Below are 24,248 nucleotides of genomic sequence, written 5' to 3'. Positions count from 1 at the left end.
GGTGGGAGGTGTCTGCTCTGCGCAAGCTATCCCATCTCACACACAGCCTTGATTTAAATCTGAAGAGTGGCCTGGGTAACATAGTGAGACCTTGTCTCTACAAAAAAATAAAAAGCCAGGCGTGGTGACGCATGCCTATAGTCCCAGGTATTGGGAAGCCTGAGACAGGAGGCTGAGCCCAGGAGATTGAGGCTGTAGTGAGCTATAATTGTGCCACTGCACTCTGGCCTGGGTGACAATAAGACCCTGTCTCTATAAAATAAAATAAAATCTAAGGAGTTTGTTCAGGGGGTTTATGAGCCATGCTGTGAAACATATGAGTATAGACATCTGTATTGATATCTATTTCTAAACAGGCATACCTCAGAGATATTGTGGGTTTGGTTCCAGACCACACCAATAAAGTGACTATCACAATAAACTGACTCACACAAATTTTTCAGTTCCCCAGTGCATATAAAAGTTATGCTTATAAGGCCGGGCGCGGTGGCTCACGCCTGTAATCCCAGCACTTTTGGAGCCCAAGGCAGGCGGATCACGAGGTCAGGAGATCAAGACCATCCTAGCTAATACGGTGAAACCCTGTCTCTACTAAAAATACAAAAAAAAATTAGCCGGGTGTGGTGGTGGGCACCTGTAGTCCCAGCTACTTGGGAGGCGGAGGCAGGAGAATGATGTGAACCCAGGAGGTGGAGCTTGCAGTGAGCCGAGATTGTGCCATTGCACTCCAGCCTGGGTGACAGAGCGGGACTCCGTCTCAAAAAACAAACAAACAAAAAAAAACAAACAAAAAAACCCCACAAAAGTTATGCTTATAATATACTGTAGTCTGTTTATGTAATGGCATTATGTATAAAAAAACTGTATATACCTTAATTTAATTATTTATTTTCTCAGCCTGGTTCAAGGGGGAATCTTAATTTTAAAAGTCTTTATTGCTAAAAAATGCTAATGATCAGGCTGAGCACGGTGGCTCACACCTGTAATCCCAGCACTTTGGGAGGCTGAGGTGGGTGGATCACCTGAGGTCAGGAGTTCAAGACCAGCCTGGTCAACATGGCAAAACTGCATCTCTACCAAAAATACAAAAATTGGCTGGGCATTGTGGCATGCCCCTGTGATCCCAGCTACTTGGGAGGCTGAAGCACAAGAATTGCTTGAACCCAGGAGGCGGAGGTTGCAGTGAGCTGAGATTGAACCCCTACACTCCAGGCTGGGCAACAGAGCGAGACTCCCTCTCAAAAAAAAAAAAGAAAAGAAAAGAAAAATGCTAACAATCATCTGAACCTTCAGCAAGTCATAATCTTTTTGCTGGTGAAGAGTCTTTCCTCCATGCAGATGGCTGCTGACTGATCAGGGTGGTGGCTGCTGAAGGCTGGAGTGGCTGTGGTAATTTCATACCATAAGACAACAGTGAAGTTTGCTGCATTGATTGGTTTGCCCTTTCATGAAAGATTTCTCTGTAGCATCCAATGCTGTTTGATAGTATTTTACCCACGGTAGAACTTTGTTCACAATTGAAGTCAATTCTCTCAAACCCTGCTGCTGCTTTATCAACTAGGTTCATATAATAATCTAAATCCTTTGCTGACATTTCAACAGTGTTCACAGCATCTTTACTAGGAGTATATTCCATCTCAAGAAACCACTTCCTTTGCTCATTCATAAGAAGCAACTCCTTATCTGTTCAAGTTTAATCATGAGATTGCAGCAATTCAGGCACATCTTCAGGATCCACCTCTAATTCCAGTTCTCTTGCTAGTTCCACCCCATCTGCAGTTACTTCTTCCACTGATATTTTGAACCCCTTCAAGACATCCATGAGGGTTGGAATCAACTTCTTCCAAACTGCTGTTAATATTGATATTTTGACATTCTCCCAGGAATCATGAGTATTCTTATGGCATCTAGAATAGTGAATCATTTCCAGAATGTTTTCAATTTATTTTTCCCAGATCCTTCAAAGGAATCACTGTTTATGGCATCTACAGCCTTACAAAATGTATTTCCTAAATAATAAGACTTGCAAGTCAAAATCACCATTGATCCATGGACTGCAGAACAGATATTGTATTAGCAGGCATGAAAACAACATTCGTCTCCTTGTACATCTCCATCAGAGCTCTTGGGTGACCAGGTGCATTGTCAATGAGCAGTAATATTTTGAAAACAATCTTTTTTTTCTGAGCAGTAGGTCTCAACAGTGGGCTTAAAATATTGAGTAAACCATGCTGTAAATAGATGTGCCATCCAGGCTTTGTTGTTCCATTTATAGAGCACTGGCAGAGTAGATTTAGCATGATTCTAAAGGGCCCTAGGATTTTCAGAATGGCAAATGGGCATTGGCTTCAACTTGAAGTCATCAGTTCCATCATTCTTTAAGAGAGTCAGCCATTCTTTTGAAGCTTTGAAACCAGACATCTACTTTTCCTCTCTAACTAGAAAACTCCTAGATAGCATCTTCTTCCAAGAGAAGACTGTTTCATCTACGTTGAAAATCTATTGTTTAGTGTAGCCACTAAACATCAGTTATCTTGGCTGGATCTTCTCAGTAACTTGCGGCAGCTTCTACCTCAGCACTTGCTGCTTTACCTTTATGTTATAGAGACGCTTTCTTTCCTTAAACCTCATGAACCAACCTCTGCTGCCTTCCAACTTTGCTGCAGCTTCCTCACCTCTCTTCAACCTTCATAGAATTGAAGCGAGTTAGGGCCTTGCTCTGGATTAGGCTTTGGTTTAAGTGAATGTTGTGGCTGGTTTGATCTTCTATCCAGACCATTCAAACATTCTCCATATTAGCAGAAAAGCTATTTCACTTTCTTAACATTTATATGTTCACTCGAGCAGCACTTTTAATTTCCTTCAAGAACTTTTCCTTTGCATTCACACTTTTTAACTGTTTGGTACAAGAGGCCTGGCTTTTGGCCTGTCTCAGCTTTCAACATGCCTTCCTCACTAAGCTTCATCATTTCTAGCTTTTGATTTATTAGTATTATTATATTATTGTTACATTATTATTGTTATTAATAAATCCTTTTTCTTCATGCAATTCGCTTTTGATTTAAATTGAGAGATGCGAGACTCTTCCTTTCATTTAAATACTTAGAGGCCACTGTGGGTTATTAATTGGCCTAATGTTAATATTGTTGTGTCTCCGCGAATAGAGAGGCCTGAGAGGGAGAGAGATGGGGAAATGGCCAGTTGGTGGAGCAGTCAGAACACACACAACATTTATCAATGCATTTCACTGTCTTATATGAGTGCAGTAAATGGTGCCCCAAAACAATTATAATAGTAACATCAAAGATCACTGATCACAGATCACCAAAACAGATATAGTAATAATGACTAAGTTTGAAATATTGTGAGAATTACCAAAATGCGACATGAAGACATGAAGTGAGCACATGCTGTTGGAAAAATGGTGCCTAAAGTCTTGCTCAATGTAGGGTTGCCGCAGACCTTCCATTTTTTAAAAAACAAAACAAACCACAATCTCTGCAAAGCACAATGAAGTGAGAAGCACAATAAAACAAAGTGTGCCTGTATGTAATCACCAATCTCTCATGTAATGGGTTATAGATCTATCTCCTATCCTCCTGTACTGTGACAATGTGACTAACACCTGTCCCCTGAAAGGTAGAGCCTATTTCCCCTCTGATATGGTTTGGCTCTGTGTCCCCACCCAAATCTCGTGTCGAATTGGAATCTCCAGTGTTGGGCGAAGGGCCTGATGCAAGATGATTGTATCATGGGGGTGGATTTCCCTCTTGCTGTTTTCATGATAGTGAGTTCTCGCAAGATCTTGTTGTTTAAAAGTGTGTAGCACTTTCCCCTTCTCCTTCTGTCCTGTTCCACCATGGTAAGATGTTCCTGCTTCCCCTTTGCCTTCTGCCATGATTTTAAGTTTCCCGAGGCTTCTCCAGCCATGCTTCCTGTACAGCCTGTGGAACTCTGAGTCGATTAAACCTCTTTTCTTCATAAATTACCCAGTCTCAGGTAGTTCTTTATAGCAGTGTAAGAATGGACTAATACACCCTCCTCTTGAAACTGTGTGTCTTATAACTGCTCCAGGAAATAGAATATGGTTGTAGTGTTGCTGTGTAGCTCTTGAGGTTAGATCATAAAGGACTCAGGTCTCTCGCATGCTGCACTCATCCTCAGTGTTCAACCCAGGGCGCATCTGCTTCCAAGCTCACTCACATGCGTCAGGACCTTGCTGTTGGCTGCAGACGTCAGTTCCTTGACACGTGGGCCTCTCCGTAGGACTACTCACAATATGGAAGCTTGCTTTTCCCACTACAGAGAGAGAGAGAGAGAGAAGCTGCAGTCTCAACAAACTAATCTCAGAAGTGACATTCATCACTTTAGCCATGGTCTACTTGTTAGAAGCCAGGTCACCAGGTCCAGCCTGAGTGAAATTACACAAGGGAAGAAGTTACACAGGATATGAACACCAGGAACAAGATGCCTGGGGCCATTTTAGCAGCCACCTGCCTGCACCACGGCTTCCTTTTTTATTTTTATTTTTTTTTCTTTCAGAAACTGGGTGTGGCTCTGTCACGCAGGCTGGAGTGCAGTGGCAGAATCATAGCTCATTGCAGATTCGAACTTCTGGACTCAAGCAATCCTCTCACCTCAGCCTCCCGAATAGCTGAGACTGCAGGTATGAGCCACTGAGCCCAGGCTACAGCTTCCTTTATTGATCCTTTCAACTGGGCATTGCTGTGCCCATTGTACAGATGCAGACACTTAGGCACACAGGGCTAAGCCCTTAGATGGGATTCACATGGTAAACAGGCAGAGGAACGTATTTTAGTATAAATGTTCTGGCTGCTTTGCCTCCTCAGGAACTTCAATACCAGGAATGATGGGCTGCAGAGGACACGGGTTCCATTCATGTATTTAAAACTCTCAGTAACTTTTCTAAACTTACTTATTTAGCTAAAAGACTGCAGGTTTGTATAGTCCTAAGCCTTCCCCTCCTCTCTATGTTGAGGCTGCAGGACCATGAAAAACACTGATAGAATTTCTGGGCCCTTCTCCACCCTGGCTGCACTTGTGGAGATTTGAAAAGTACTGTTGCCCGGACCATACCCCAAATCCATAATATCAGAATTTCTGGAGGTGGGACCCAGGCACTGAGATTTTCTTTAAAAAAAGAAAAAGTTTCCTCAAGTGTCTTTTTGTCTTACAAAAAAAAAAAAAACCTGAAAAAATTTAAATAACTTAAAAAAAATTTAAATAACTTGAAATTTCCCTCAAATGTCTTTTTGTCCTACGGAAAAAAATAAAATAAAATAAAAAAATAAAATAAAACTAAAAATATCTGTTTTTAAATGCTCCCAAAATGATTCCAATGTGCATTCAATGTGATAGCATCACCAAAGATCTCAGTAAAATGTAGCGTCAGAATGACGCGGCAGGTCTGGGCTGGGGTCTAGAATCTAAACTTCTTTTTTTTTTTTTTTTTTTTTTTTTTTTGAGACGGAGTCTCGCTCTGTCACCCAGGCTGGAGTGCAGTGGCCGGATCTCAGCTCACTGCAAGCTCCGCCTCCCGGGTTTACGCCATTCTCCTGCCTCAGCCTCCCGAGTAGCTGGGACTACAGGCGCCCGCCACCTCGCCCGGCTAGTTTTTTGTATTTCTTAATAGAGACGGGGTTTCACTGTGTTAGCCAGGATGGTCTCGATCTCCTGACCTCGTGATCCGCCCGTCTCGGCCTCCCAAAGTGCTGGGATTACAGGCTTGAGCCACCGCGCCCGGCCTAGAATCTAAACTTCTAACAAGTTCTCCATTGATGCCAGGGCCACGGGTCCACAAACCACATTTTGCGGATCATCGTTTTAGGGCAGTGGTTTGCAATCTTGGCTACACATTGGAATCAGTGTGGAAGCCTGAGAAATGCTGACGTCTGAAGTGCAGTCCTAGAAGTCTATATTCCATTGGTGTGGGTTGAGGCCTCAGCATCAGGAGGCCCTCAGGTAATTCCAGCATGCAGCCAAGGCCGTGAACTGCTGCTCTGACTGCTGACTGAGGTCTCCCATCACCGCTTCCCTAAGTCTAGCCCCTGCCACCCCCACACCTAGCCTCCACTCCTAAACTGTGTCTTCTCCCACCCCCTTTCCTCCCTGATGCTCTTCCCTGCATACGCACCTGTCTTTGGTGTGGTTTAACAGCAGCAAGGTAGGCCCCCAGGTCCCCTGACATCTTTCTCCAGGTGCAGAGAATTCCAACATGAGCAATTCATCTCTGTGTGTTGAGCATCACTCTCTCCTTGGGGGCCTGTTAAGAATGTAACATTCCCAAGAAAGGTAGCACATTACATCACTAACAAATCACAAAATGCTCCTACCTGGCTTCCCTGCTGTCTATCATCCAATCTCCAAAATGTAGCCAGAAGGGTCTTTCTAAAATGCAAAATCAAATTACACCCTTGCTTAAACTCTCTAGTAGTTCCCATTGCTTTTTTTTATTTTATTGTTTATTTTTGAGACAAAGTCTCACTCTGTCACCCAGGCTGGAGTGCAGTAGCACAATCTTGGCTTACTGCAACCTCCTCCTCCCAGGTTCAAGGGATTCTCCTGTCTTAGCCTCTCAGAGAGCTGGGATTATAGGTGTGCACCACCAGGTTCGGCTAATTTTTGTATTTTTAATGTATTTTAAATTTTGTATTTTCACCATGTTGGCCAGGCTGGTCTTAAACTCCTGACGTCAAGTCTGCCTGCCTCGGCCTCCCAAAGTGCTGGGATTAGAGGCGTGAGCCATTACGCCCAGCCCCCATTGCTTCCTTTAGGGCGCTCCAGCCCATCTCTCCCCTTCTGCAGCCATCTGTTACCTTTACCACTTTAGCCACCTGTTACCTTTACCAGCCACATTCCAGTCACTGGGTCCTATGCAGTTCCAGAACCTGCCCTGCTCCCCTGCCTTTGCTCTTGCTCCTGCGTCTGTTCTGAGGCCAACTCCTCTGGCAAGACTCGGCAAAACTGGCCTTCCTGGGGAGCTTCCTTGATCCTCATCCCCCAAACCCAGTAGTGAGATGAGGAGAACATCCTCAGATGGCAGGCCCAGGACCCTACTAACCTGCCCCTCTGTGTCCACAGTGCCTAGCCCTGTACTCACACAGTGCTTGGGAAGGGAGGCAGGGAGGGAAGAAGCAAGCTGGGCACTTAAATGGAGAAGAGGGAAAATTACAAAAGGAAGATAAAGAGAAGAAAAAGGGGAACGAGATGCCTACCTGCAGACATCCTGCTTCAGCGCTTTATTGGGTGATTTTGTCCTGGGCCTTCAGGATGACAATTTCTTCTTTGCAAAGCATCCTATAGCTGACAGTGCTCTGGCCTAGGCTCCAGGTTCTTGAAGGGTCCCTTGAAAATGAAAAGATGATGCAGCAAACTTTCTTGCCAAACACATCCTCTCTGTCCGATAACTCTCAGAAAACCCCAGTTGGCCAGCCACGGTGGCTCATGCCCACAATCTCAGCACTCTGGGAGGCTGAGGTGGGAAGATCACTTGAGGCCAGGAGTTCAAGACCAGCCTGGGCAACATAGTGAGACTTCAGCTCTACAAAAATTTTAACAATTAGCCGGGAACAGTGAGGCACACCTGTAATCCTATCCACTTGAGAGGCTGGAGAGGATTACTTGAGCCCAGGAGTTCAAGTCTGCAGTGAACCATGATCACACCACTGCCCTCCAGCCTGGGTGACAGAGTGAGACCCTGTCTTTATATACATACATACATAAAATAAAAGACCCCAGTCCTAATTCAAAAATAATGACTCAGGAAATAAAAATGTGCACACCCTTAAGATTATTGACCCCTGAACTTTAGGGGCTGCACCTCTAGAAGGCTGCTGCTCTGCCAGCTTGGAGTTGGATCCCAAAGGAAGATGAAGTTAATGTTATTTCCATCATGACCTTTCTTCTCTCCTCTCCATTCTCCCTTTTCTCTCTCCTTGTATGTTCCACCCATTCTCTCTCTGTAGTGCTGGTTTCTTTTCCATGTTTCTTGGTATAATTTGATTAAATTAGAGCCTTAGCCTTGTTTTGCACATGACATGTCCAGCTTTGAAAATCCCAGCTTGGAACATACCCTGTCCTGCCTAGGTCAGCCACCCTTGGTCTGGTTTTCTGCAAAGCTACCCGTGATGGATGAGAGGGGCATTCTTGCCACTCTCACTAGCACACTGAGTGTGGGGGCTGTTCCCAGCGAGCCTGTTGTAATGCAAGTGAATGAGAGTGACATTGAATCCCCTCTAACATAGAACAAAAGCCAATCATTTGATAATTATGATTTTTTAACTGTCTTTAGTAATAAACAACTAGTTACTTTCCTATAAAATGAATCGAGGTAGGCCAGGTGCAGTGGCTCATGCCTGTAATCTCAGCACTTTGGGAGGCCGAGGCTAGCAGATCACTTGTGGTCAGGAGTTCAAGACTAGCCTGGCCAACATGGTGAAACCTCGTCTCTACTAAAAATGCAAAAATTAGCTGGGCATGGTGGTGCATGCTTGTAATCCCAGCTATTGGGAGGCTGAGGCAGGAGGATAGCTTGAACCTGGGAGGCAGAGGTTGCAGTGAGCTGAGCTGAGATTGCGCCACTGCACTCCAGCCTGGGTGACACAGCAAGACTCCATCTCTGGAAAAAAAGAAGAAGAGGAAGAAGAAGAAGAAGAAGAAGAAGAAGAAGAAGAAGAAGAAGAAGAAGAAGAAGAAGAAGAAGAAGAAGAAGCAGCAGCAGCAGCAGCAGCAGCAGCAGCAGCAGCAGAAGCAGCAGAAGCAGAATCAAGGCAGGGTGCAGTAGCTCTCACCTATAATCCCAGTACTTTGGGAGGATCACTTGAGCCCAGGAGTTCGAGACCAGCCTGGGCAACAAAATGAGACCCGTCTCTACCACAAATACAAAAATTAGCTGGACAAGGTGGCATGCACCTGTAGTCCCAGCTACTCCTGAGGCTGAGGTGGGAGAATCACTTGAGCCCAGAAATTCAAGGATGCAATGAGCCATGATCACTCCACTGCCCTCCAGACTGGGTTCCAGAGTGAGACTCTGTCTCAAAAGTCAAAAAAAGAAAACAAAAAAGAATCACAATGTATTACATGTATTCTAAACCAGAGACCTCAAATATGCATGTAAAACACCTTTGGAAATATTAACGTAATTAATGCTATGCTTCCTTTCACGAAGATGTTTAGGGACTTACTAGGGATTGACATGACTTTTTTTTTTTGAGATGGAGTTTTGCTCTTGCCCCGGCTGGAGCGCAGTGGCGCGATCTTGTCTCACTGCAACCTTCACCTCCCGGGTTCAAGTGATTCTCCTGCCTCAGCCTCCTGAGTAGCTGGGATTACAGGCACCTGCCACCACGCCCAGCTAATTCTATATTTTTAGTAGGGACGGGCTTTCACCATGATGGTCAGGCTGGTCTTGAACTTCTGATCTTAGGTGATCCACCCGCCTTGGCCTCCCAAAGTGCTGGGATTACAGGCGTGAACCACCGCGCCTGGCCAACATAACTTTAAAAATACAGAATTTCTTGAACTTCTGGCATAAGTGGAGTAGATGGTGTGATTTCTTGTCATAGAGCACCATGTAAGACATACTGGGTGCTCAGAAATAATAAAAGGTTCATAGATTGAGAGAGTAGAAGATGGGAGTTGCCCAGCTGTCACGCCGCACCGTCATCTGTTGCGTTTCCAGCTCACCTCTGAGCTCCTTGGACTGCAGTGTAGTGCCTGACACACAGTAGGAAATAAATGTTTATTGAACTGAATTGCTTGTCTAATGGCTGAGCCAGTAAAGCAGATGTAAAAAGAAATTGCCCCACTCTGAAAACTCCCTTTGGATTTTTGCCAAAACTCTATTTCAGCACATTCTGTTAGGATTAAAGATACATTTACTCACAGGAAAAAATAAAATTGGAAGTCACTCTCTCTTTTTTCTCATCGTGTTAAAAAAAATCTTTTGAAATCATCCTCTGCCATTTCTTATCCATCAGCATTACATTAATAAGATATGTTGCTGTGAAGATGCCTCCTTTAGACACATCAAATGGATTAATGTTGGCACTTTATCAGGTACAATTTCTGTTTCTATAAAACATCTTTAGACACATAAAAACTACTTAAATGAGAAGGAGAAAACCCTTCCCTTTTCCCATCATTCAGTCAACTCTGCGGGAAAAACTGACATTTCTAGAGGCTGCGGTTCTGTTCCCTCCTGTAGGAGCCATTGCGCTGTGAAGAGCCAGCTTCTTGCTGTGAATCCCTCTCTCGTCAAGGGCTCTAACAGCCTGGGGAGCCGGGCCGGCTCATTAACAGGGCTTTAGCCAGCAGGCACCAGGTGGAACGAAGAGAGGAAGGTAACAAAGGAGGGGCATGGAGCTGAGCAGGATCACGTCTTGCAAATTGCTTGGAAAATCTTTCTAGTTCCTATCCTTGGAGGAAAAATAGGGCAGAAGCTAACCTGGGGTCATCCCAGTGGACACCTAGAAATGCAATCCAGCACACCTGTGTAAACCATTATTTCCTGGCACACTCCCCACCGTTTTATTAATTCTTAGCCTCGGATGCACAAGGAATAACTAGGCTAGTGGTTCTCAAACTGTGGTCCCTGGACCAGCAGCATCACCATAACCTAGAAACTTGCTAGTTTTTTTTTTTTTAAACTGAGTGGCTGTTACGGACAGAAGCCATCATATATCTGTCACATGCCTTGTTTCTTTAATTATCAAAATAATCCTTTCAAATAGATATTAGACCATCCTTAAGGACTGAACTGTGCCCCGCCCCCGTAAGTTGAAACTCTAACCCCCAGAACCTTAGACTGTAACTGTATTCAGAGCCGAGGTCTTAAAAAGGGTGATTAATTTAAAATGAGGCCATTAGGGTGGGCCCTAATCCAATCTGACTGGTGTCCTTATAAGAAGAGGAAATTTGGACACAGAGAGACACCAGGGATGTGTGTTCACAGAGAAAAGGCCATATGAGGACACAGAGGGAAGGTGGCCATCTGCAAGGCAAGAAGAGAGACCTCAGAAGAAATCAGCACCTTGATCTTGGAATTCCAGCCTCCAGACTGTGAGATGTATATTTCTGGCTGGGCAGAGTGGCTCACGCCTATAATCCCAGCACTTTGGAAGGCCGAGGCAGGCGCATCACCTGAGGTCGGGAGTTCGAGACCAGCCTGACCAACATGGAGAAACCCCCGTCTCTACTAAAAGCTGAGGCTGGAGAATCGCTTGAACCCGGGAGGCAGAGGTTGTGGTGAGCCGAGATGGCGCCATTGCACTCCAGTCTGGGCAACAAGAGTGAAACTCCATCTCAAAAAACAAATAATAAATAAATAAATTTCTGTTGTCTAAGCCACCTAGTCTGGAATTTTGTTATGACAGCCTCAGCAAGCTAATATAATGGGCAATAAAGTGTTTCTCTGGAGAACCCCGATCCAACCATTTTTTACAATCCAGACAATCAAGATAGCTATACCTAACTCTTACCCAATACTCGCTGTTAGGTACTTTGCAAGTGCATGTCATTTAATTGCCATATAGGTCCCATTAAAAGGCTCATTTGGCAGATGAGGCACTGAGGCTTAGAGAGAGGAGAAATGATTTGCCCAGTTCGGCCCAGCCGGCAAATGGTAGAGGAGGGTTTTGAAAGCAAGCAGCTAGAGCCCAAGGTTTGTGTATGAACCACGATTCTCCACTGCCTCCCCTGCTGGCACACCTGCGTGAAGACTTCAAGTTCATTGTGCAGTGCTCTGCAGCAATTCATGGGCATAATGTCACTCTCATCCCACTTTTACAGATAAGAAAACTGAGGCTGGGTAAAAATGAAGGAAATGGCCTGCGGTCACTCAGCTTGCAAGTGACAGAGCAGAGAATTAAGCCAGGGCGCTTTCCTTTCACCGAACAGACTTCTAACCAGGAAGTCTTATTTGTTTCCAGGTGCATTTGTGTTTTCATAGGACATCCCTGAAAGCCTTCAGGAGAGTACATCTTTGAGGGAAGAATGTAACAAGAAGCAGGAGAATGTCATTAATAATATTATTATTGTAATATATAACACATCTTCTCTGAGCTCAGCATTGTGCTAGGGACTGGATCCTCTCACACATTTTGTGTCTTAGACACAAAATGCCGTGGCATCTACAGTCTCTGCAGCCATAAAAAGGGGCAGTTAGCCAAATAAAGGAGTCAGGTTGCCAGAGAAATCCTGACTCCCCAACTCACGAGCTGGAAGACCTTGGACAATTTACAGAACCTCCACATGCCTCAGTTTCCTCATGCGTAAAATGGGAGTGATTATGATAATAACAGCTTCTGTCTCCTAGGCTTGTGAAGAGCAACCGGGTTAATACAGGCAAGGGGCTTAGAATTGCGTCGGGCCAGTGGCAAAAGCTTTTGTAAGTATCTCCTGCTATTATTATGAGACGGACTGAAACATGCCTCTGGTCTCTCGTCAAATAAATGTTCAGGGATCTTCATTTCAGCCTCAGGTTGTCAAGAACTGTTCCAACAACTAAGGATGAGCTCTATGCAAGTCCGTGTAAGTTCATTTCTGAGTGCAATGGGGAAGAGAAATGGGGAGAAGATGGTTTTACAGTGTGCATGATGTGTCCACGATTATCGCTTGCCAAACCCAGCCTTGACAATTATTAATAGTAAATAGAATTCTATCTATTAAACCACCAATATCCCCCAATTTTCCCTGTCACTTTTCTGCCAAGCCCCTGTCAAAATGCTCAGTCTCATTAATAAAACTAATAATGATAATAACATGAGTTGCCCAGTATATGTTAAAACCATAAGCCAACAGTAACAGCAGAACAATCTGAAGCTTTATTTTGCAGCATCATGTTTGTTAGTGATGTTGTTATTGACAATAACAGAAGAGCAGGTCTGTGCTCTCAGTGAAGGGATAAGGGCAGGAAGAGAAATTTCAGAGAAACATTTTGGACATGCACAAAGGCCCACATCCAGCGGTACTCATTACTTATTTCAGCACTAGCAGTAACCTCAATGTCCATCAAAAAAAGACTGAGTGAATACAATTATGGGACAACCGTGTGGTGGAATGAGGTGCAGTAGTAGAAAAGAATGAGATGTATGTAGTAATTCTGATACAGAACTCTCTGAGATAAGTGATACGTAAAAAGGCAAAACACACTTCAAATGGGTGAATTGTACAGTATGTGAATTAGCTCAATGCTGTTATTTTGTTTTTAAAGAAAGTCACAGAAGTGTGTTGTGTGCTACCATTTGTCATTTTAAAAGTGCCTATATGTAAGTACCAATGTCTGTATTGACTATCTGGGTGGATAAGCAAGAAACTGAAACCTTCTCTGAGAGGGGAATGACAGTTAAGAGTAGGAGGGAGAGTTTATTTTTACTGTAATCCATGTGCAATTATGATTTTTTTTTTGAAATCATGTTAAAGTATTTCCCACTCAATCAAGATAGTCATTCTGCAACAAAGAGAAAAGAAAAGGAGGACTAAATGTGTGTTGAATGATACAGAGTGCTGGGCACTGTTCTAAATCATGCAATCATGTATGCCCACAAGATACGTATTATTGGTTATTATTATTCCCATTTTACAGAGGGGCAAAGTAGCTTCCCTGCACCAGGTCTCACAAGTGGGAGGTTCAGCCAGTGAAATCTGCTGAAATTCACCAGCTGCTTCTCCAGCTTCTTTGGATTTCTGGAATCTTACAATTTGAGACTCCCCAAAGAAGGGTCCTCAAGATAAAGCAAGCTAAAGTGTTTAAAAAGGTAAAAACATCTCACAAGTAATTATCTTTTTTGTATTTATTTATTTTGGAGATAGAGTCTTACTCTGTCACCCAGGCTAGAGTGCAGTGGTGTGATTTCAGCTCACTGCAACCTCGGCCTTCCGGATTCAAGTGATTCTCCTGCCTCAGCCTCCTGAGTAGTTGGAATTACAGGCATGCACCACTACGCCCAGCTAATTTTTTTGTATTTTTAGTAGAGACAGAATTTCACCATGTTGGTCAGGCTGGTCTTGAATCCCTGACCTCAAGCGATCCGCCTGCCTTGGCCTCCCGAAGTGCTGTAATTATAGGCATGAGCCACCGCACCCGGCCTTAATTTTTTAATTTTTAATTTTGTGGATACATAGTAGGTGTATATACTTATGGGGTACATGAGATGTTTTGATAGAGGCATACGATATGAAATAAACATCATGAAGAATGGATATCCATCCCCTCAAGCATTTATCCATTGAATTGCAAACAATCCAATCACAAGTAACTCTAAAACCCCCGCTGAAAGGTGACCTGCTATATCTGCTAAGTTTGCTTAGGAAGCCACACTCCTGGACCCTGGAGGGCTGTCTGGGCAGCTTCCTCACAGCCATGAATCCATCTGGGCCTCCCCTGAGCCTCTGTGAACAATGGGTGGGGGGGTGCCCAGACTGTTGAGAGGAATCTTCTTGCCAGGACCACAAAGAAGGTTTCCTTGAAAATGTACCGTAGCATCACATCATTCACCTGTCCTCCCCTGGGGCCATAAACAGGTGTTTAATTACAAGGTAGGGGGAAGACTTTAGAACCAGGGGTCAGCCATTCCATTGTTTGTGGAACTTCATTACCAGAGAGCCACTAGATTGCACTGAAGATTGGCTGCACACCTGGCAATCTGTGTTTCTCTGCTTGAGTTGAGTTGCTACACTGTTGAGAAGGAAACTTTTTTCTTGAAAAAGAGAAAATGCCAAAGGGGATAGCTGGCAGTGATTCTGAGAAAGTATAGTTTATCACTCAGCAGCAATGTTTAGCCAGTTCTGACGGAGAAACATGTACTGGGCTGGGATCATGGAGTCTTAGCCTAATTTCTAGAACTGACATTCCTGGAGGACCTACTATGTGCCAGGTACTTTATACATGATGTCATTGAGTCCTCAGCCCTGTAAGGAAGAGTTAAGGAAATTGCTGCTTTCATCAAGCAGACCACCCAGAAGCTCCCAGGTTGATTCCAGACAGAGGGGGGCACCTCCACCAAAATTCCTGACTCCTGACTCACTGTTGTCACTGGCATCCCAACATCTTTAGAAGTGGGGGTCCTCTGATCCTCAGCCTTCCTCTTACTCCTCTGTAGCTGAGACAAGCCTAGAATGTTCACATAAGAGGGACTCAGTCAAGGGATGCAAAAGGAAAATAGAATTACATGAACCTAGAAACTGCGGCTTACAGGGTGCAGCCTATTTGCTGGAACTCACAGTCACTTCTATAGAGAAAGATGGCACCTACTGTTTTCCCTTCTGTTCCCTCTTGGGTCCCCATTTGTTCATTCATTCATGCACTCACTTGTTCAAATGATATTTATTAAGGAGTTACTATGTGCCAGATACTGAAAATACAGCTTTGAACCAGACAGATAAGTCCCTTCCCTCCTAGAACTTTCATTCAGGTGGGAAGACAGATAAACAGATGTATAAATACATATATAAAATAATCTCTGATGGTGACAGGTAGTATTGGGAAAATAAAATAAGGTGATGTAGTAGAAAGTAATCTTTGAAAGTCTTTACCAGCCAGCCATTTAAAAGCAATGTTCTCACAATTATACACACACACGTATATATGTGCATGTGTACACACACACACGTATATAAGTGCACATACACACATATAGTCATCCCTCAGTATACTCAGGAAATCAGCTCCAGGGCTCCCACATACACCAAAATCAAACAGTCAGCCCTCCTTATAAGCAGGTTTCACATCCCTCAAATGCTGTATTTTGGTCTGTTTAGTTGAGACAAATCCATATATAAGTGGACCCATGCAGTTGAAACCCATATTGTTCAAGGGTCAACTGTACATGTATACATATATACACATGCACGTGTATGTATACATCCATGCATATGTATGTAATTGTTTCTATTTTATAGATAAGGAAATCGAGGCTCAGACAGGCTAAGTGACTTGGTTAAAATCACAGTGGCAAAATTCCCTCAAGTTTCTTTAGAGTCGCAGATTTTCTCACTGTATTCTGGTACCTGGATTGTCTTGTTACGGGTATGCTCGGACCCCTCCAGCTCTGTGAAATGCAACAAGCTGGATTAGCCTATGGCATCCCCTTCACCTAGGCACAGTGGCATAGAGCCTCTTGATGGTGACAACAGCTGCTGGGGACTTGTGTCATCTGAAAACCGAAAGGCCTTCAGGGAGACTGAACAAATCAGAGACCTAAAGATAGGGTAGGGATGCTTAGCCAGGGCCTTATGCACAATCCATGTTCAATAACATTTGGTGGTGTTCCTATGTTCCCTGCTCAGAGCCATCTACTTTCATCCCTTCCTCCCTTCTCATGACAAAATAACAGATTGTGCTTTCTTAACCTCAGAGTGGCCCACTGTAGGAAGCACAGTGATGTCCAAATGCAGAAACTCAACCCAACCCAACCTATCAGACTCTCTCTCCCAGGAATCTGAAACACGAGTGGGGGTCTCCCAGATTTCTCAAGTGCCTGGAATTGTGAATGAAGGTCTGGAATCTCCTACCATATTTATCATTCCTGTCCTTGCTGAGACAGGAATTTTCTTTAAATTACAAAAGCTACCTGTCTTATAGTTGAAGCAAGCCAAAGGCAGTTTCTGTTGCTTGCAACCAAAAGAGTACCAAAGAAAGCTAGAGTGTAGTGGTCAGGCAAGCAGACAAAAAACAAACAAACAAACAAAAAAACACATAATCACAAAATGTCAAAATGTGATAAAGTACCATGACAAAAAAAAAGAACAAGAAATTTGGAAAGACTAATAAGGGAGGCCAGTTTTAGACTGGGTGGTCAGGGAAAAGAGTTTAGGGGGATTATATTTAAATTGGAACCTTAAAGATAAGGAGTCAGTCATTGGAAGAGTGGAGGAAAGGCTACTGAGGCAAAGAGAGAGCAAGGAAAAATACCTTGGAGACAGGAAGAGCTGGCTCATTCCAGAGACGAAGAAAATGAGTGGGGTTGGAGTCCATGGAGAGAAAGTTCATTTCTGAGTGGATCCAGCGCAGTTTTCCTCCTCTTGGTTGAAGTGGTGAATGTCTATAGTTTTTGTTCTTCAAAAGCGGGCAAAATACATCTTAGCATTTAGCTGTACCATGGTGTGTGTGTGTTGCACAATAACATGAAATCTCAGGTGGGAATGGGCAAGTTTCTTTTCTTTTCCCTTTTTTTCTTTTTTTCTTTTTTTTTTTTTTTTGAGACGGAGTTTCGCTCTTGTTGCCCAGGCTGGGGTGCAGTGGCGCCATCTCGGCTCACTGCAACCTCCACCTCCCAGGCTCAAGCGATTCTCCTGCCTCAGCCTCCTGAGTAGCTGGGATTACAGGCATGTGCTGCCACGCCCGGCTAATTTTGTATTTTTAGTAGAGATGGGATTTCTCCATGTTAGTCATGCTGGTCTCGAACTCCCGACCTCAGGTGATCCGCCCACCTCAGCCTCCCAAAGTGCTGGGATTATAAGCATGAGCCACCATGCCCAGGCTTCTTTCCTTTTCTTTTTTCTTTTTTTTAAGATAGGGTCTTGCTCTGCTGCCCAGGATGGAGTGCAGTGGCATGATCACAGCTTACTACAGCCTTGAATTCCTGGGCTCAAGTGATCCTCCCACCTTAGCCTCCCAAGTAGCCGGGGCCAACAGGCAAGTGATACCACCACACCTGGCTAATTTATGTTTTGTAGAGATGAGGTCTACATCTCTATAGGCTATTGCCCAGTGGCTGTTGCCTGGGCTCAAGTGATCCTCTTGCCTTGGCCTCCCACAGTGCTGGGATTACAGGTGTGAACCACTGTGCCTGGCCAAGTTATTTTTCCATATCACATGATTTTAGCACCTGCTTACAGGAACCTCTGGTAGACTAAGAACTTCATTTCTTCAGGATTAACTTGGATAAATCGGATAATAAAAAAATGTGTCCTGGGCTTTGGTAGATTCTCAACAGCCTGGGCACGTAGCGGTGCGTGTAGTAGGTGGTGGAGGCAGATGGGAATGTGTAGAGGCAGGATGCTGGAGAGAACTCTTTCCTGCCTGCACCCTCCCTGCCCACTCCTGGTCAGTTCAATACCTAGGGATGTAGATTAGTTATCTGTTGCTGTGTAGCAAATGACCACACATGTAGCAGCTCAAGCAACACCCACTTACTAGTTTACAGGTCTGTAGGTTAGGTAGAAGTTGGGCACAGTGAGGCTGGGATCTTACTGAAGGCATCACAAGGCTAGAATCCAGGTATTGGCTGACATGTTTCTCACCTGGGCCTCATGATCGTCTTCCAAGCTCACTGGTTGTTAGCAGAATCCATTTCTTTATGGCTATAGGACTAAGGTTTCCATCCACCTCTCTTCATTGGCAGTTCACAACACGAATGTTTGCTTTTCTCCAGCCAGCTGGAATGTGTCTCACTGTATCCTGTTTGGCTACCAGGTGGAGTAAACTCTCTGCATTTAAAGGGCTCATGTGATTAGGCCACCAGATGATCACCCTATCTTAAAATCAACCGATTAGTAACTATAATTATATCTGCAAAATCCCTTTCCCATATAAAGTAATATAGCCAGCTGGATGCAGTGGTTCATGCCTGTAATCCCAACACTTTGGGAGAACAAGGCAAAAGGACTGCTTGAGGCCAGTAATTTGAGACTAGCCTTAGCAACATAGACAAGACTTCATCTCTACAAAAAATAAAAAGTTCGTCAACTGTGGTGGTGTGCTCCTGTAGTCCTAGCTACTCAGGAGGTAGAGGTGGGAAGATTGCTTGAGCCCAGGAGTTTGAGGCTGCAGTGAGCTATGATCATGCCATTGCATTCCAGCCTGGGTGACAGAGTGAGACCCTGCCTCAAAAAAATAAAATAAAATAAAATAAAAAATAAAATAAAACAAAATAAAAAAGGTTACATAACCACAAGAGTAACACCCAACACCCAGGGGTGGAGGTCATGACCTTCCTTAGGATTCTGCTTGCCAGAGACTATCACAGGTGTTTTCCAACTCCCAGAATCTCTACACTGTACAGTGACTTCATGGAAGGATCTAGTCTCTTTAAGTATTCAGCTAAAAAGTAACTTCCTTTCCTCCTTACCTCCCCCATACCTATTACTCATTGTATTAATTCCATTTGGCTGCTGTAACAAATTACCATGACTTAGTAGCTTAAAACACACACACACACATGCACACACACACACACGCACACAGAGAAATGTAAATCTGGACATGGAAGCTCACCTTGATAATCTCGGCACCTTGGGAGGCCAAGGTGGGAGGCTATGAGTTCAAGACCAGCCTGGGCAACACAGCTAGATGCTGTCTCTACACAAAACTTAAAATTAGTGGCTAAGGTGCGGTCGCTCATGCCTGTAATCCCAACATATTGGGAGGCTGGGGTGGGCAGATCACCTGAGGTCAGGAGTTCGAGACCAACCTGACCAACATGGAGAAACCCCATATCTACTAAAAATACAAAATTAGCTGGGCATGGTGGTGCATGCCTGTAATCCCAGCTACTCAGGAGCCTGAGGCAGAAGAATCGCTTGAACCAAGGAGGCGGAGGTTTCAGTGAGCTGAGATCGAGCCATTGCCCTCCAGCCTGGGCAACAAGAAGAAAACTCTGTCTCAGAAAACAAACAAACAAACAAAAAACAATTAGCCAGGTATGGTGGCTTGCATCTGTAGTCCCAGCTACTCAGGAGGCTGAGGCGGGAGGATCTCTTGAGGCCAGGAGTTTGAAACCAGCCTGGGCAACAAAGCAAGATTCCTCACTCCTGTCTACAAAAAAATTAAAAAACAAAACAAAACAAAAAAAACAGAAATGTATTCTCTCACAGTTCTGGAAGCCTGAAGTCTGAAATCAAGGTACTGGCAGGGCCACATCCCCTACAGCAACTCTGTGGAGGTTCCCTGCCTCTTCCAGCTTCCGGTGTAGACAGGCATTTCTTGGTTTGCGGCTGTATCACTCCAATTTCTGCCTCTGTCTTTACATCACTTTCTCCTTTGTGTAGGTCTCTGCCCAAACTCCCTCTGCTTCTCTGCTATAAAGATACACGTGATTGCACTAGGGCTCATCTTCATAATCCAAGATAAGCTCCTCTCAAGATCCTTAACTGCATCTTTTGCTGTATAATGTAATATTGTTTGCCATACAAGGTAATAGTTACAGGTTCTGGGGATTTGCAGAGGGACGTATCTTTTGGTGGCCAGTTTTTAACCTACCACACCTACCATTCCCCACTCCCATAATCTGGGTACCAGTATCCAGTTGTCAGATGGCAAGTGTCTGTGATATCTTTCCCTGTTGCCCACTCCGGGATGCTGAAGAGGCTGTGTTTCTCTCGTTGCCATAAAAAAGAAATAAAAAATTTATTTGATACCAAATGTGACATCTGTACTTACTTATGTAACTACCCAATCCTTGCAATTCCCAAAGACAAATCACCTTGGGCTCCAAAACTCTCCCGTTTGGGAGAGCTTTGTGAACCTCTTATCTTCTCTCCTTCAGACCAGCTTTGAACCTGGAGACCAAATGTCTGCATAGACCATGCAAGCAAGGTCTTCGCCAGGTTCCTGGATACCACAGGGAGGCTTGAGGACTAGACCCTTCTGTTTTGAGGGTTGCTTTTTGTTGTTGTTGTTGTTTTTGTTTGTTTGTTTTGAAATGTGAAACCAGAGCTAGCTACAGGTCTCCCCTGCCTTTTTTTTTTTTTTTTTTTTGCATTTGATACTTTTTAATCTAAAATATTCATTGTGGGCCGAGTGCAGTGGCTCGCCCAATCCCAGCACTTTGGGAGGTCGAGGCAGGTAGATCACTTGATGTCAGGAGTTTGAGACCAGCCTGGCCAACATGGTGAAACCCTGTAACTACTGAAAAAAAAAAAAAGTACAAAGATTAGCTGAAAGTGGTTGTGCATGCCTGTTATTCCAGTAACTCAGGAGGCTGAGGCAGGAGAATCGTTTGAACCCAGGGGGCAGAGGCTCCAGTGAGCCGGGATCACGCCACTGCACTCCAGCCTGGGCGATAGAGTGAGACTCCATCTCAAAAAAAAAAAATTAATAGTTAATTAATAATTAATTCAATATTTATTGTGGTTTAATTTAAAGGTTATTTCTTAAGAATGAAAAATCCCTAAAATTCAAATGATGCATATAGACTATTTTTCAACTCATTTCACAATTTGTGATTTGTAAGTACTCTTAAAATGTGATAACGTCTAGTTAAATTTGGGATCTGATTATCCATATCTACCACCTGGAAAGTTTCTGTGTGAAGAATTCTAAGAATAATGAGAAGAAATGAGTCTACATTGATTAATCACCATGTTCTACGAAAAGCAACAAACTCCCTATGTAGATCTTTGCAAGGAATTCTGGAAAAATACGGGGTATTACATAAAACGAAGGCTGAATAATCTTTAGAAAGAATGTTCCCTCTCAGTTGCAAATGCCTGTTAGTTTACCTGACATGGTATCATTTTCAATGCTCAAGACATATTTATTTTTATGACAGACTTTAAAATATTGTTTGAGAAACATATCGTATAAAAAGAGTATATAAAATATATATGTGCAGTTTAAGATTAATCATAAAATGAACATAAAGCATTTTTTAAAAGAAAGTAGCAGTAAGCGTAGAAAGGCTTAATATCACTGGGGTATGAAATATTTGACATTCTATTGTGGAAATGCCAACACACAAATTATCCTTGTTCATTTTTTATTGCTGTAGCTCTATATTTCCTCACATAATGCTGTGCAAACATTTTATCAGAAATGGTAGAGGAAAGAAAACCCACTGTTAACCATACCTGATAAAGTCATTTGGTTGCTGATAAAACAGCCTTTGCAGTTGGATGGTTATGTTGTTTTCTATATTGAACAAGAGGCAAGAATAACATATTGAGGGTGGTTACAAAGAAGCAAAGTGGAAGTTAAAAAAGCAATATGCCATAATATTTTTACCTCCCTGGTTTCTTCAATTTGAACCCCATCATGAAAATATCCAAGTGGTGGCCGGACGCAGTGGCTCATGCCTGTAATCCCGGCACTTCGGGAGGCTGAGGCAGGCGGATCATGAGGTCAGGAGTTCAAGACCAGCCTGGCTAAGATGGTGAAACCCCGTCTCTACTAAAAATACAAAACTTGGTAGGGCGTGGTGGTGGGCGCTTGTAATCCCAGCTACTCAGGAGGCTGAGGCAGAGAACTGCTTGATCCCAGGAGGCGGAGGTTGCAGTGAACCGAGATTGCACCACTGCACTCTAGCCTGGGCGACAGAGCGAGACTCCGTCTCAAAAAAGAAAGAAAAGAAAATATCCAAGTGGCATAGCCCATGGATAATCAGAGACTTTCACACAGTCCACCAGGTACTGGGATCTGATAGGTTGGGAGCAAGTGAGACAAAGAGGGAGGCCACAGCTGGGGTCTGGCTCAGATCCTGGTGCCCTTCTGCCTGAAACCCAGGCTGTGTGGGGAAGCAGTTAAGGGGGCAGATGCAGGGCTAGACCACCTGAGCTGGAAGCCTGGCTTTCTGCCACTGATGCTATGTGGATGTGGGACAGTTCTCCTCCTGTGCCTCAGTTTCTTCATCTGTAACAAGAAGAGGATAGTGATACCAGCCTGCCTTTATTATGAAGATGAAAAGAGTCGGCATATGTAAAGTCCTGGAAGAACACTGGGCCACAGTATGTGTGAGTTTGCGGGATTAATACTTACAGGATCCCCAAATCCTTATCACACCTAAAAGACATGGCCTGCCCAGGCCCCAACTTCCTCTCCTCTCTTCTCATTGCACTCCTGCTGGACTGGCCTTCCTTCTTTACCTCGAACTTGTCAAGTTTGTCCCTGTTCCTCCAACCTGCAATGCTCCTCCAGGGCCCCTCAGGCTTCAGTTCAGTCACCTCCTCTTTCCCCAGCTATCAACCAAACCCTGCCTCCTCCCACCTCCAGCCGCTCAGTAGCACCTCACTCAGTGTTACTTCCTTCATTGCGCTTATCACTGTTTGAAGTTATCATATTTATTTAAGTACTTATTAACTGTGTGTTTCCCCCGCAGGTGACCAATTTGTCCCAATATGCCCAAAACTTTTCCAGTTTTAGCTCCCATGTGCTAGGACTCCCTTCAGTTCCAGGCAAACTGGGGTAGTTCTGGTCACCCTACTCGAGTGTAAGTTCTCTGAGGTCAGGGATTTGCCTTATTCACCTCTGTCTCTGGTCCCTAAACAGTACCTAGCACGTAGTAACACCTCAGTACGTATTTGTGGAATAAATGAGTGAATGACTAAGCAGCTAGATAAAAATGGAGACATAACTGAGGAGTCTCACCATAAAACTACCGTCATCCCATTTGTTATAAGTAAGACCTAGTAGTTCTGCTTTGATCATTTGCAACACATCACAATGCAGAATGAATCCCACCAATGCTTTAACTCCGAAGACTGGCCGCCTGCTTCCTGCCCTACTCACTGATGTTTATATTCCTGTCTCCATAGTTACTGAGAGGCCTCAGAGGCCAGCAGCTGTGTTGCATCCCGAGATGAATACGCATAAGTGTCTGGAGACCTGGGGTGATCAAGGCCAGGTGGAAGTTTTGGAGGCTGACACTGCTACACACGTCATTTCCTCGTGGACCAAATGCCCAGAGCCAGCTTGTCACAGAATCAAACTTTGCTTGTCGGAACTCTGAGCTCTTCTTCAGCCTGCAGGCTGTAGACACGGAAAGGACTGACAAAGAATTATTCTAAACAAGATCAAGAAAGGTTGGAAGGAACTGCCGTATAGGGAAGAAAACAGAGACTACCAGGTATTTCGAAATAAGTGGGGGAAGAAAGTGCAAAACTAGATTTCTCTTTTCCTATGATGATAAAGAAGTGCTATAGCATCTGGCTTTCTTGTTAAGGAAAATATACACATAGAGGTGCAAAGGAAGTCTAGGATTCATCCTATACCTAAGGCAACTATGTGTTAGGATGATCTGGTGAACATATTATAGGCAAGTATCTCTCTTGTGTGACAGTGAAAGTTGTGTTTAATTTTCTCCATTTATTAAGTGGGGATGGTAATTTCTACCCTGACTTACTCATGAAGATGTAACACTATTATATGATAATCAGCTTGATCCTATGGGTTGAATGAAGCAAACTGCTCCCTCTCAGGGGATGTATTAAGTGGGTCGGGTCATTGCAGTTGAGTGAATAAATCAATTTCAGTTGACAGGTTGGTTTCTCGCTGCTCCAAAAGTTTTTGCAACAAG

At 44.0% G+C, this 24,248-nt stretch overlaps 1 long non-coding RNA gene across 1 annotated transcript; it reads left to right on the top strand.

Moving 5' to 3' along the window:
* Window positions 1-4,390: 4,390 nt before the first annotated feature.
* Window positions 4,391-24,003, top strand: LOC139361857 (uncharacterized). Its single transcript, XR_011619639.1, has 2 exons — window positions 4,391-4,666; window positions 23,488-24,003. It is a non-coding gene; the product is annotated as an uncharacterized lncRNA (long non-coding RNA).
* Window positions 24,004-24,248: the final 245 nt, after the last annotated feature.

This window comes from Macaca nemestrina, chromosome 2, assembly GCF_043159975.1.
Source record: "Macaca nemestrina isolate mMacNem1 chromosome 2, mMacNem.hap1, whole genome shotgun sequence".
NCBI lineage: Eukaryota > Metazoa > Chordata > Mammalia > Primates > Cercopithecidae > Macaca > Macaca nemestrina.
The sequence above is the reverse complement of the archived record's forward strand: the minus strand, read 5'-3'. Positions and strand labels throughout refer to the sequence as shown.